Source organism: Triticum urartu, chromosome 3 (assembly GCF_003073215.2).
Source record: "Triticum urartu cultivar G1812 chromosome 3, Tu2.1, whole genome shotgun sequence".
NCBI lineage: Eukaryota > Viridiplantae > Streptophyta > Magnoliopsida > Poales > Poaceae > Triticum > Triticum urartu.
The window spans coordinates 639,397,699-639,410,436 of NC_053024.1; positions in this window are offsets into that span (position 1 = coordinate 639,397,699).

Sequence of the window (12,738 nt, forward strand, 5' to 3'; positions counted from 1 at the left end):
AAAAAAGGTGTCTTTCTACTGTATGTATATATAGTAGGTTGGTGGCGCTTCGAGGGTAGCCAGGCAGGCAGATCGTCACGTCCCATCCGGTTTCCTTGCCAGTCAGGGCTTCCTTGTCACTTTCTACCCATTTCCTCCCTTTGTCTTTGTCTTTTCCCACTTTGCTTAGGGCATCTTCAATGGCAACCCGCAATTTTTTTGTCTTTCTTAGGCCAACTTCACCGCACGATCCCAAACTTGGTTACAAAACATGATCATCTCATACAATAAAATTTAGCATCACGTCTTGACCATATCACATCACAACATGCCCTGCAAAAACAAGTTAGACGTCCTCTACTTTGTTGTTGCAAGTTTTACGTGGCTGCTACGGGCTTAAGCAAGAACCAATCTTACCTACGCATCAAAACCACAACGATAGTTTGTCAAGTTGGTGCTGTTTTAACCTTTGCAAGGACTGGGCGTAGCCACACTCAGTTCAACTAAAGTTGGAGAAACTGACACCCGCTAGCCACCTTTGTGCAAAGCACGTCGGGAGAACCGGTCTCGCGTAAGCGTACGCGTAATGTCGGTCCGGGCCGCTTCGTCCAACAATACCACCGAACCAAAGTATGACATGCTGGTAAGCAGTATGACTTATATCGCCCACAACTCACTTGTGTTCTACTCGTGCATATAACATCAACACATAAAACCTAGGCTCGGATGCCACTGTTGGGGTACGTAGTAATTTCAAAAAAATTTCCTACGCACACGCAAGATCATGGTGATGCATAGCAACAAGAGGGGAGAGTGTGATCTACGTACCCTTGTAGACCGACAGCGGAAGCGTTAGCACAACACGGTTGATGTAGTCGTACGTCTTCACGGCCCGACCGATCAAGCACCGAAACTACGACACCTCTGAGTTTTAGCACACGTTCAGCTCGATGACGATCCCCGGACTCCGATCTAGCAAAGTGTCAGGGAAGAGTTCCGTCAGCATGACGGTGTGGTGACGATCTTGATGTACCACCGTCGCAGGGCTTCGCCTAAGCACCGCTACAATATTATCGAGGATTATGGTGGAAGGGGGCACCGCACACGGCTAAGAATATGATCACGTGGATCATATTGTGTGTCTAGGGGTGCCCCCTGCCCCCGTATATAAAGGATCAAGGGGAGGAGGCCGGCCGGCTCCTATGGCGCGCCAAGGAGGAGTCCTCCTCCTAGTAGGAGAAGGACTCCTACTAGGAGGGGGAAAGAAGTCGGGAGGGAGAAGGAAAGGGGGGCACCGCCCCCCCTCTCCTAGTCCAATTCGGACCAGGGGGGAGGAGGCGCGTGGCCCACCTTTGGCTGCCCCTCTCTCTCTCCACTAAGGCCCATATGGCCCATTGCTTCTCCCGGGGGGTTCCGGTAACCCTCCGGCTCTGGTTTTCTCTGAAATCACCCGGAACACGTCCGGTGTCCGAATATAGCCGTCCAATATATCAATCTTTATGTCTCGACCATTTCGAGACTCCTCGTCATGTCCGTGATCACATCCGGGACTCCGAACTAACTTCGGTACATCAAAACTCATAAACTCATAATATAACTATCATCGAAACCTTAAGCGTGCGGACCCTACGGGTTCGAGAACAATGTAGACATGACCGAGACACGTCTCTAGTCAATAACCAATAGCGGAACCTGGATGCTCATATTGGCTCCTACATATTCTACGAAGATCTTTATCGGTCAGACCGCATAACAACATACGGTGTTCCCTTTGTCATCGGTATGTTACTTGCCCGAGATTCGATCGTCGGTATCTTAATACCTAGTTCAATCTCGTTACCGGCAAGTCTCTTTACTCGTTCCGTAATACATCATCTCACAACTAACTCATTAGTTGCAATGCTTGCAAGGCTTATGTGATGTGCATTACCGAGAGGGCCCAGAGATACCTCTCCGACAATCGGAGTGACAAATCCTAATCTCGAAATACGCCAACCCAACATTCACCTTTGGAGACACCTGTAGAGCTCCTTTATAATCACCCAGTTATGTTGTGACGTTTGGTAGCACACAAAGTGTTCCTCCGGTAAACGGGAGTTGCATAATCTCATAGTCATAGGAACATGTATAAGTCATGAAGAAAGTAATAGCAACATATTAAACGATCGGGTGCTAAGCTAATGGAATGGGTCATGTCAATCACATTATTCTCCTAATAATGTGATCCCATTAATCAAATAACAACTCTTTTGTTCATGGTTAGGAAACATAACCATCTTCGATTAACGAGCTAGTCAAGTAGAGGCATACTAGTGACACTCTGTTTGTCTATGTATTCACACATGTATTATGTTTCCGGTTAATACAATTCTAGCATGAATAATAAACATTTATCATGATATAAGGAAATAAATAATAACTTTATTATTGCCTCTAGGGCATATTTCCTTCAGTGTAGCCATGAGTTCCTCTTCTAGCTCCATATTCCGAGTCATCATCTTCTTCGTATCTATCATGTTAGCGCACATCTGGTTCTCATAACGACGAATGTGCTGGTTCAGCTCCTGTATGTTGGTCGCAATAGATTTATCTTTCCTGGTGCGAATCATCTCCCATTGCTTGTCTCGGCCTCCACATATCTAGTAGGCGGTGTCTTTAAGATCCTTGTTGTACACCTCGCCTATGTGGGCGGCCATGCTCTTCCCTAAACTCCAGGTTGGTGCATGAAAGGGAAACTCGATGGGCTCGGTAATTGGTGCAAAAGTCCTTCCTGGAACACGAACTTGAATCGTCCAGCGCTCCTCTTCTGTTCCAGTGAAGCTTGGTGATTGGTGCAAAAGTGGCGGTGAAGGTTCTGGTGAAGCTTGGTATGCCGATGTTCAGGTACGTAGTGACTTCCTTCAAGTGTCGTCCAAAAGGGGTGTCATCATCCGGTTGAGTGAACTTGTTCCTTGGGTCCGACATCTATAGTGTAGAAATAGAGAAGAGTTAGAAATGAGTAGAGAAGAGTATCCTGTGGCTTTTCCTAGTGGTCGCGTCCTACAGTCAGCATGTGCTCTGATACCATCTTGTAGAGACCCGATCCCAATGGATCGAAGTCTCTGTGCATAAGTGTGATCCTTGGATCGGTATTGCTGACACACACAATACTCGAGGATTTCTAATAGAGTTCAATCACACACTTATTACATCGAGTGTCTCATAAAGAGTACTTATTACAACAATATGGCTGAAGGCCATCTAAATAAAATAACTGCGGAAGCTTCGAAGGTAAATGAGTCCATCCAACTCCACGGCAAAACTGAGTGCATGACAATGACCTATCGCACCTTACTCTTTGTTTGAAAATTCTGCAACATGATATGTTGTAGCCGTGTAGGTCATCACATGGAATATGCTGGCAAGATCACACTATAGATAAAATGATGAAATAATGGCTATCACTACATGCATATTTGGCTGGTGGAGGCTCTAAGTTTAACATTTGCATAAAGCTAATTTTTCCCTACAACAAAAGGAATAGATTTTATTTAACTACCAAGTTTATGCCATTATTGAGAAGGTTCCCCCAACTCAATCCCAAACTAATATCAATAACCCAACAAAATTCATTAAGTAAAGTGATGAGATCAATCAACAATTCAAATACCAGATACTCAAGATTTCCATAACCGAGGACACGGCTAACCATGATTAGTTTATACACTCTGGAGATGTTTGCGCACTTTTCCCCACAAGACTCGATCTCCTCCGTTGAATTTCTCGCACTACATGATGTTTGAGAAACGGATGATCGAGACACAGTCTTTCCGAAGCATTAACTCTTTACTCTGGGTAGACAGTTACACCTACTTTCCCCTACATCTGCTAGCCTACCATTGAAAGAGGTCACACAACTTACTCAACTATGCCAGAGCCCATAATGGCTTGTGGCTGCACATGGAAGTTTCTAGCATGAATAATCTTATGATCCCTTTGAGCTTGGGTGGCATTCCATAGGATGATCACATGGGTACTCCGGGATATCCTAGGACAACACTGGATTCTCCAGGTGCCCGCAACCAATCCACCCAGATGTGTATTAAAGTAGCCACCTTAAGTTTCCCTTAGTTATTATTCTCGCAACTTTCATGAATCACACATACCAATCCCCGTCTACGAGGATGGCTAAGCAATATGAGCATAACGTATATTCCCGGGATGATAAAAGGTATTAGGTCCCTACCTCATCAACTACTTACCAACAACCACATGTTCCCAATCCTACTCATGCAATGTTTGAGGGTCGAAACTAATGCATAAAAATTGGGTAATAAAGGGGATATGATCAAAGTGTAACTTGCCTTGCTGACGATCGGAAAACCCTAGAGATTCGTAGTAGCAAGCTTCGCACTCCGAAAAATCTATCATAGACAAACAATAGCATACATAAGCACTCAAGCATAAGATTCAAGGGTAAAACCAAATAAAAGATCTAAACAGAAGGTTCAAGTGAAGAGCTTTGATTTGCAAAAAGAATCAATCAAATCAGAGATACGAAACTCAAGTTACGAACAAAAGAATTTCAAATTCAAATTGTTTGAAATCAAATTTTAAATTTTCAAAAACATATTTAAGTTGATTATCTGAATAGAGGGAAACATAACGAAGAATTTGGCGTTGGTTTCATTGGATTTGGATAAACGAGCAAAAAGTTGTGAGGGTTTTAAGATCAGGGACTAATCTGCAAAGAAAATAATTATGGATAGGTCCCTGACCGAAAATAAACAGAAAAAGAAAAACCTAACGAACGAACGTTCGCTACATTGACCTAATGAATGAAAACCGTTCGCTACCGAAGACTAACGGACGAACATCCGCTAAATAAACAAAACTAAATAATAAACCGGTTTTTTAGAAAAACCGAAAACTAAAAAAACCAGATCGGGTCGGCGGTTTATACCGGTCCATGGCGGTTCGGCGTCGGTGGGCTCCGGCGAAGGTTATGGGCGGCACCGGTGGCTGTGGGGCGGTTCGGGCGAGAGGCGGGGTGGCGTAGCGGCGGCTAGTGGCGCAGCAAGCGGCGTCGTCGGCGGCTTTGCAGTGGCGGCGGCGGTGATCTGCGGCGGTGGCTCGGCTTGAGGCGGGAGGCGGCGACGGCTGTGAGGAGAGAGGGCGGGCGGCGACGCTTATAAGGAGGCCCCCCCCGAGGGGGGGGGTCTGACTAGGGGAAGGGGGCGGCCACGGCAGCATGCGCGAGCAGGGCTTTGGCGAGTCTGAGTCGGGCGCGGCGAAGGAAGGCGGTGGCGCTGCTGGGCCGGCTGGGCTTCGGCCCAGTCCGTCCGAAGTTTTTTTAAATAGTGTGGTGAAGAAAAATTCCGAATAAAATTAAAATAAAATTCTAGAAACAATTTTCACCATCCCCTCCTAATATTTGGGACAATGTGAACATTTTTATGGACTAAATGTAATTTTTAAAATGCATCTTTTTCCCTAACTTAATAAAATGCAACTGAATAAAATTCCAAATAAAAAATATATTTATTCAGAATTAAATTTCCAGTATTTCTTTGCTGCTTTGAAGAAGTAATATTATCTTCTCTCATTATTTTTTTATTTTGAAATAATTGGAAAAATAATTTTGAATAAAATAATTTTGATCCAATTTGCCAATTTTGAAAAATTCAAAAATGTATTTTTGTGAAAACCACTAACTCTCTCAATTCGTCCTTGAGTTGCTTAAGGTTTCTCGAATCAAAATTCCAAATAAAATAAATTCAAAATTGCACAAATTATGGATGCATATGATGGTCTAATGAATAACATCCAAGTTGAAAATTGGGATGTTACAAAACACTAGCACCCAAGTCGCATAAAGCGAAACACTCATAATTTTTAATCTTGACTTTGATAGTAGGTTCCCATTCATCATGTAATTTTCTAGGAATTGAAACTTCTAATTCCAATTTTTCTTCAAAAGCTTTCATCATAGAATCAACAATATGTTTAGTAAAAGCTTTATTTTGTTCATAAGCATGGGGTGAATTTATCATGGATTGCAACAAATAAATATAATCAATCAAAGAGTAACTATCATAATTAAAGTCTTTGTAATCCAAAAGAGTGGGCACATCACTAGCTAAAGTTTTGACCTCTTCAAACCCACTTTTATCAATTTTCTCAACAAGATTTTCACCCTCCGAAACATCGGGATGCCTTCCAGCTAAAGTTGACCTTTTCTCCATTCCCTTTTTCATCAATCTTAACTTTACTAAACAAGGATTCAATAGAAGAAACACCAATCATTTTAAGATCTTCATCACTTTTGCGAAAGAAATCACTAGGAAACGGTATTTCTAAAAATTTTCTTTTAGCTCTAAGCATAGCGGTTCTTTTCTTACTTTCATCCATAGAAACATAAAGAGCTTCAATTGATTCATCTACTTTAGGCAAAAAAAATTTCATCTTGATATTTTCTACATCATGAGCAATTCTATCAACACTTCTAGACAAATCATCAATCTTACTCAACTTTTCTTCTATGGAAGTGTTGAAAACTTTTTGCGTATTGATAAATTCTTTAACATTGTTCTGAAGATCAGAGGTGTTCCTATTATTATTATATGATTAATTTCCATAGGAATTACCATAATTATTAGAGGAATTACTAGGAAAAGGCCTAGGATTAAAATTACCTCTATAAGCATTATTATTGAAATTATTTTGAGAGATAAAATTCACATCTACGGCATCACTATTTTGCTCAATCAAAGTAGACAAAGGCATATCATTAAAATGAATAGGATCACTTCTACTAGCAACCAATTTCACAAGAGCATCAACTTTTTCACTCGAATAAGAAATCTCTTCAACCGAATTAACTTTTTTACTAGTAGGAGCTCTTTCGGTATGCCATTGCGAATAATTTGCCATAATATTATCAAGCAATTTGGTGGTTCACCCAAAGTAGTTTCCATAAAAGTACGACCTGCGGCGGAATCTAAAAGATTACGAGAAACAAAATTCAAACTCGCATAAAAAATTTGTATGATCATCCAAAGATTTAACCCATGAGTTGGGCAATTCCTTACCATCATTTCCATCCTTTCCCAAGATTGTGCAACATGTTCATGTGCAAGTTGCTTGAAATTCATTATTTGGGTTCTAAGGGAAATAAATTTTGCGGGCGGAAAATACTTAGTGATAAAATTATCTTTGCACTTATTCCAAGAATGGATACTATTGCGAGGCAAAGAAGAGAACCAAATTTTTGCAGAATCACGCAAAGAAAACAGAAATAATTTCATCTTCACCACATCATTGTCCACTTCTTTTTTCTTTTGCATATCGCATAATTCCATGAAGGTATTAAGATGGGACGCGACATCCTCATTAGGAGTACCGGGAAATTGATCTTTCATAACAAGATTCAACAAAGCAGTATTAATATTACAAGACTCTACATTAGTGGCGGTAGGAGCAATCAGAGTGCCGATAAAATCATTGTTGTTGGTATTTGAGAAATCACATAACTTGGTGTTCTCTTGAGTCATGATGACCACACAACAAGATTGCACTAAAAACAGATCCGGCAAGAAAACGACGAACGAAAAAGGGGCGAATAAAACGGCAAATTTTTGTGAAGTGGGGGAGAGGAAAACGAGAGGCAAATGGAAAATAATATAAATTGTGAGGAGATGAGATTTGTGATTAGGAACCTGGTATATGTTGAAGATCCTCCCTAGCAGCGGCGCCAGAAATTCCTTTTGATGTCGCTTGAAGCTACATCGGTATTTCCCCAAAGAGGAAGGGATGATGCAGCACAACGGCGGTAGGTATTTCCCTCAGATATGAAACCAAAGTTATCGAACCAGTAGGTAACCAAGCAACACAACATAAACAACCCCTGCACACAGATAACAAATCCTCGCAACCCGACATGTTAAAGGGGTTGTCAATTCCTTCCGGGTACGGCGCCTCAAGATAGGCAAACAGACGTGATATAAAATTGTAGTAGATTGATAGATCAAACGACAAATAAAATAAATAAGAATATATTGTAGCAAGGTATTTTTGGTTTGATTGATCTAAAAATAAATGCAAAGGAAAAGTAGATCGCAAAGGCAAATAATATGAGAAAGAGACCCGGGGGCCGTAGGTTTCACTAGTGGCTTCTCTCGAGAAAAATAGCAGACAGTGGGTGAACAAATTACCGTTGGGTAATTGATTGAACTTCAAATACTCATGACGATATCCAGGCAATGATCATTACATAGGAATCACGTCCAAGATTAGTAGACCGACTCCTGCCTGCATCTACTACTATTACTCCACACATCGACCGCTATCCAGCATGCATCTAGTGTATTGAGTTTGTGGAGAAACAGAGTAATGCAATAATAACTATGACATGATGTAGACAATATCTATCTATGTAGAGATAGACCCCATCGTATTATCCTTAGTAGCAACGATACATACGTGTCGGTTCCCCTTCTATCACTGGGATCAAGCACCGTAAGGTCGAACCGACTACAAAACACCTCTTCCCATTGCAAGATAAATAGATCAACTTGGCCAAACAAAACCGAAATATCGGAGAAGAAATACGAGGCTTAAGCAATCATGCATAAAAGAGATCAAAGAAGCTCAAATTCTTTCATGGATATAAAAAGATAGATCTGATCATAAACTCAAAGTTCATTGATCCCAACAAACACATCGCAAAAGAGTTACATCATATGGATATCCAAGAGACCATTGTATTGAGAATCAAGAGAGAGAGAGAGAGAGAGAGAGAGAGAGAGAGAAGAAGCCATCTAGCTACTAACTACGGACCCGAAGGTCTATAAAGAACTACTCACGCATCATCGGAGAGGCACTAATGGAGGTGGTGAACCCCATCCGAGATGGTGTCTAGATTGGATCTGGTGATTCTAGACTCTGCGGCGGCTGAATGAATATTTCGTCGACTCCCCTAGGGTTTTGGGAAAAGAGCCGGTCCGGGAGGCACCAGAGATGGGCACAACCCACCAGGGCACGCCTGGGCCTCCTGGCACGCCCTGGTGGGTTGTGCTCTCCTTGGAGCACCCCCCTGGCGCAGCCAGGGCCCATTATGTTCCTTCTGGTACAAAAAAATCTCCGTAAAGTTTCATTGCGTTTGGACTCCGTTTGATATTGATTTCATGCGATGTAAAAAACATGTAGAAAACAACAACTCACACTTGGCACTATGTCAATAGGTTAGTACCAAAAAAATGATATAAAATGACTATAAAATGATTATAAAACATCCAAGATTGATAATATAACAACATGGAGCAATAAAAAATTATAGATACGTTGGAGACGTATCAATACCCCATTGTCACCACGGGTATTCATAACAAGACAAACATCAAGTGCTCTCAAATCCATAAAAGTATTCAATCCGATAAAACAAAATCTCAAAGGGAAAACTGTCGGCGTTTTGGGACCGGGTGTGCCCAGACTTGCTTGCCTCCGGGCTTGTGCGTGGCTCCACCAACGGCCTGGTACGACCCATCTCAGTAGCAACCACTCAAGACCCTCGCGAGGGGCCAAGCCTCGCGAGGCGGACGACACCAAGACCTCCCTGGGGGCAGCCTCACTAGGCTGGCTCCCGAGGAGTGGAGATCTCTATGCAAGGGGTACCTCACGAGGTTCATGTGACGTGAGCCATGACGACCAAGGCCAGGCAGGCGCCAGCGGGCGCAGTGTACCAATTTCCTCTTTCGTGCTAAAGAGGCAGGCGCAGGCGAGGAGTCCCGAGGAATTAGGCAAAGGTTTCCATATCGGTGCAACGAGACCAAGACCAGCAGGATGGCAGGACGGTGGTCATCACGGAGCCCACACCAGCGTCACCAGTAGATCCTTTGGTAGGCGAAGACCTCCTTTTGTCAGGATAGCTTGTACTAGTTGTCTCCCTTCAAACTTGGCCATTGTGGGATCCCTTCCAGCCTAACATTTGGGAAGAGGACCAGGGCCTCTATAAATAGGACTAGCCACCACCATAGGGAGGGATCGACTCATCCTGGATTGGATCCATCCCATCCTTACATCCACCAGCTCACCAAGCTCAAGAATACCTCTCCTCCTGAGGTTGTTCATCCATTGTACTAGTTCATCCTTAACCCACAAGGAAATCCACCACCACCACACTGGAGTAGGGTATTACACCACAAGGTGGCCCGAACCAGTATAAACCGCTATGTCTCGTGTTCTTCGGGTTCATCGAGCTAGGCCGTGAGATCATTGAGCGAGCGAACTAGGGAGAGAGAGTCCTTCGTGCGCACCCCAGAGTTCGAACCTCAAAGGGTCTGTTGGAACTTGCAATCCGACATTTGGCATGCAAGGTTGGGGGGCGCTGAAGCCTTTCTCCGGTCGACCGACACACCACTGCTCCGCCGCATCCATGGCTGACGCTCACCGGGCCCGTGCTGAGTGTCGGGCCGCCCTTGCCAGTTGCGTCGCTCAGACGGCACCAGTGGCGGAGCTCCCCGCCGTTCTCCATCACCCGCAGCCAACGCAGCTACTGGCTCGGCGGGAAACAAGCAGCAGGCCTCGTCGTTGCACCCCTTTGTGCGGCGGGACGAACGCACCCCACCCCGTCGCCGACTCCGGTCGGCTCGTCGTCCCACGCTCGTCGTGCACCCATGGACGCGCAGGCCGCGCTGCTCATGGCACACGAGCTCCTGCGTTACCGCCCAGTCGACGACCTCTATGAAGACTGGCTAGACCGCATCGCCGAGCTCGTCAACGCCGCTGGGGGCTATCCCGCACCATCTCTCTCGCTGCCTCGCCCACCTCCTGCAGCGGGGGACGTAGCCCATGGAGCGCCTCCATCGCCTCCACATCAAGACGGCGCCCTCGCACCAAGACGCGTGGCCCCGCGGCGTGACCTACCGCGCAGGGTGCCTGCGCACGAAGAAGGAAGCTGCCAAGAAATCCCTTGGCCGCAAGAAAATGCTCCCGCGATCCCAACACTACCACGTCAGGATCGCGCGCCGCCTGCGGCGGTGGTGCTTGGGTACCAAGACCGGGCTCTGCCTCCACGACGGGCTCCAGTGACCACGGCGGGCTGCCGCGCCTTCACCCCGAGCTGCGCAGCGTCGTCTGGCCTGGCAAGTTCAAGCCCGACCTGCCTCCGCGCTACGACGGCACCCCCGACCTTGCAGAGTTCCTGCAGCTCTACGAGCCGATCATCACGGCAGCCATCGGTGACAAAAAGGTCATGTGGAACTGGTTTCCCATGGCCCTTAAGGATGACGCGCGCTCGTGGCTCCTGAACCTGCCCGCGGGATCGATCTCCTCCTAGAGCGAGACGCGTGAGCGTTTCATCGCCAACTTCCAAGGCACTCGCGACCGCCCGCCGGCCACAGGTGACCTGCGGTGCATCAAGCAGCAGCCAGGGGAAATCCTGCAGAAGTACATCCAACGCTTCAATAGCGTTTGCCTCACGGTCCCCAAGGTGACGGACGAGGCCATCATCTCAGCATTCTCCGTTGGCGTCCGTGGAGTAAAGATGAAGGAGGAGCTCGCCATCCATGAGGATCTATGCACGGCTCTGGATATGTTCAACATAGCGACCAAGTGCGCAAGAGCTGAGGAAGGGCTCCTCTCCCTCCTTGAGCTTCCCGCCACCGACCCAGAAGACAAGAAGGCCAAGACCAAGGACATAAAGCGCAAGGGGGCTATCGTGCTCACAGAGGAGCCGGAGATGAAGCGCGGCTGCGACCACCCCGAGTCATCCAAGGCCAACCGCCCATTCCGCGCCTTCCACAAACAGCCACAACACCAATGACTGCCAGGAGCTTAGGGCCATCCGTGATGGGCGTCTCGGTCGACGCCTGATAAGTCTCCAACATATCTATATTTTTTGATTGTTCCATGCTATAATATTATTTGTTTTGTATGTTTAATGCGCTTTAATATGGTATTTTATATTATTTTTGGGACTAACCAATTAACCGAAGGCCTAGTGCTAGTTTCTGTTTTTTTGCCTATTTCAGTGCTTCGCAGAAAAGGAATATCAAACGGAATCCAAATGGAACGAAACCTTCGCGAGGATCTTTCTTGGAATAGACGCCATCCAGGAGACTTGGAGTGGAAGTCAGAGACGCAATGGGGGCCACGAGGCAGGAGGGCGCGCCCAGGGGGTAGGCGCGCCCCCACCCTCGTGGGCCCCTCTGTTGGGGAACGTTGCAGAAAACAAAAATTTTCCTACGGTTTCACCAAGATCCATCTAGGAGTTCATCCAGCAACGAGTGATTAGATGCATCTACATACCTTGTAGATCGCGAGTGGAAGCGTTCAAAGAACGAGGATGATGTAGTCGAACACGACGTGATTCAAATCACCGATGATCTTAGCACCGAACGGACGGTGCCTCCGCGTTCAACACACGTACGGAACGGATGACGTCTCCTCCTTTCTTGATCCAGCAAGGGGGAAGAGAGGCTGATGAAGATCCAGCAGCACGACGGCGTGGTGGTGGATGCAGGGCGTCACAGTAGCAGGGCTTCGCCTATACTACGAGAAGGAGACGTAACGGGGAGAGAGGAAGCACCAAAGGCTGAGGTATGAAGTCCTCCCTCTCCTCAACTATATATAGGAGGGCCAAGGGGGGGTGGTGCGCAGCCTAGGAGATCTGATCTCCTAGGTGCGGCGGCCAGGGGAGGGTTTCCCTCCCCCCAAGGCACCTCGGGGTGCCTTCCACCACTTGGACTCCTCCTTGGTGGAAACCCTAGGCGCATGGGCCTA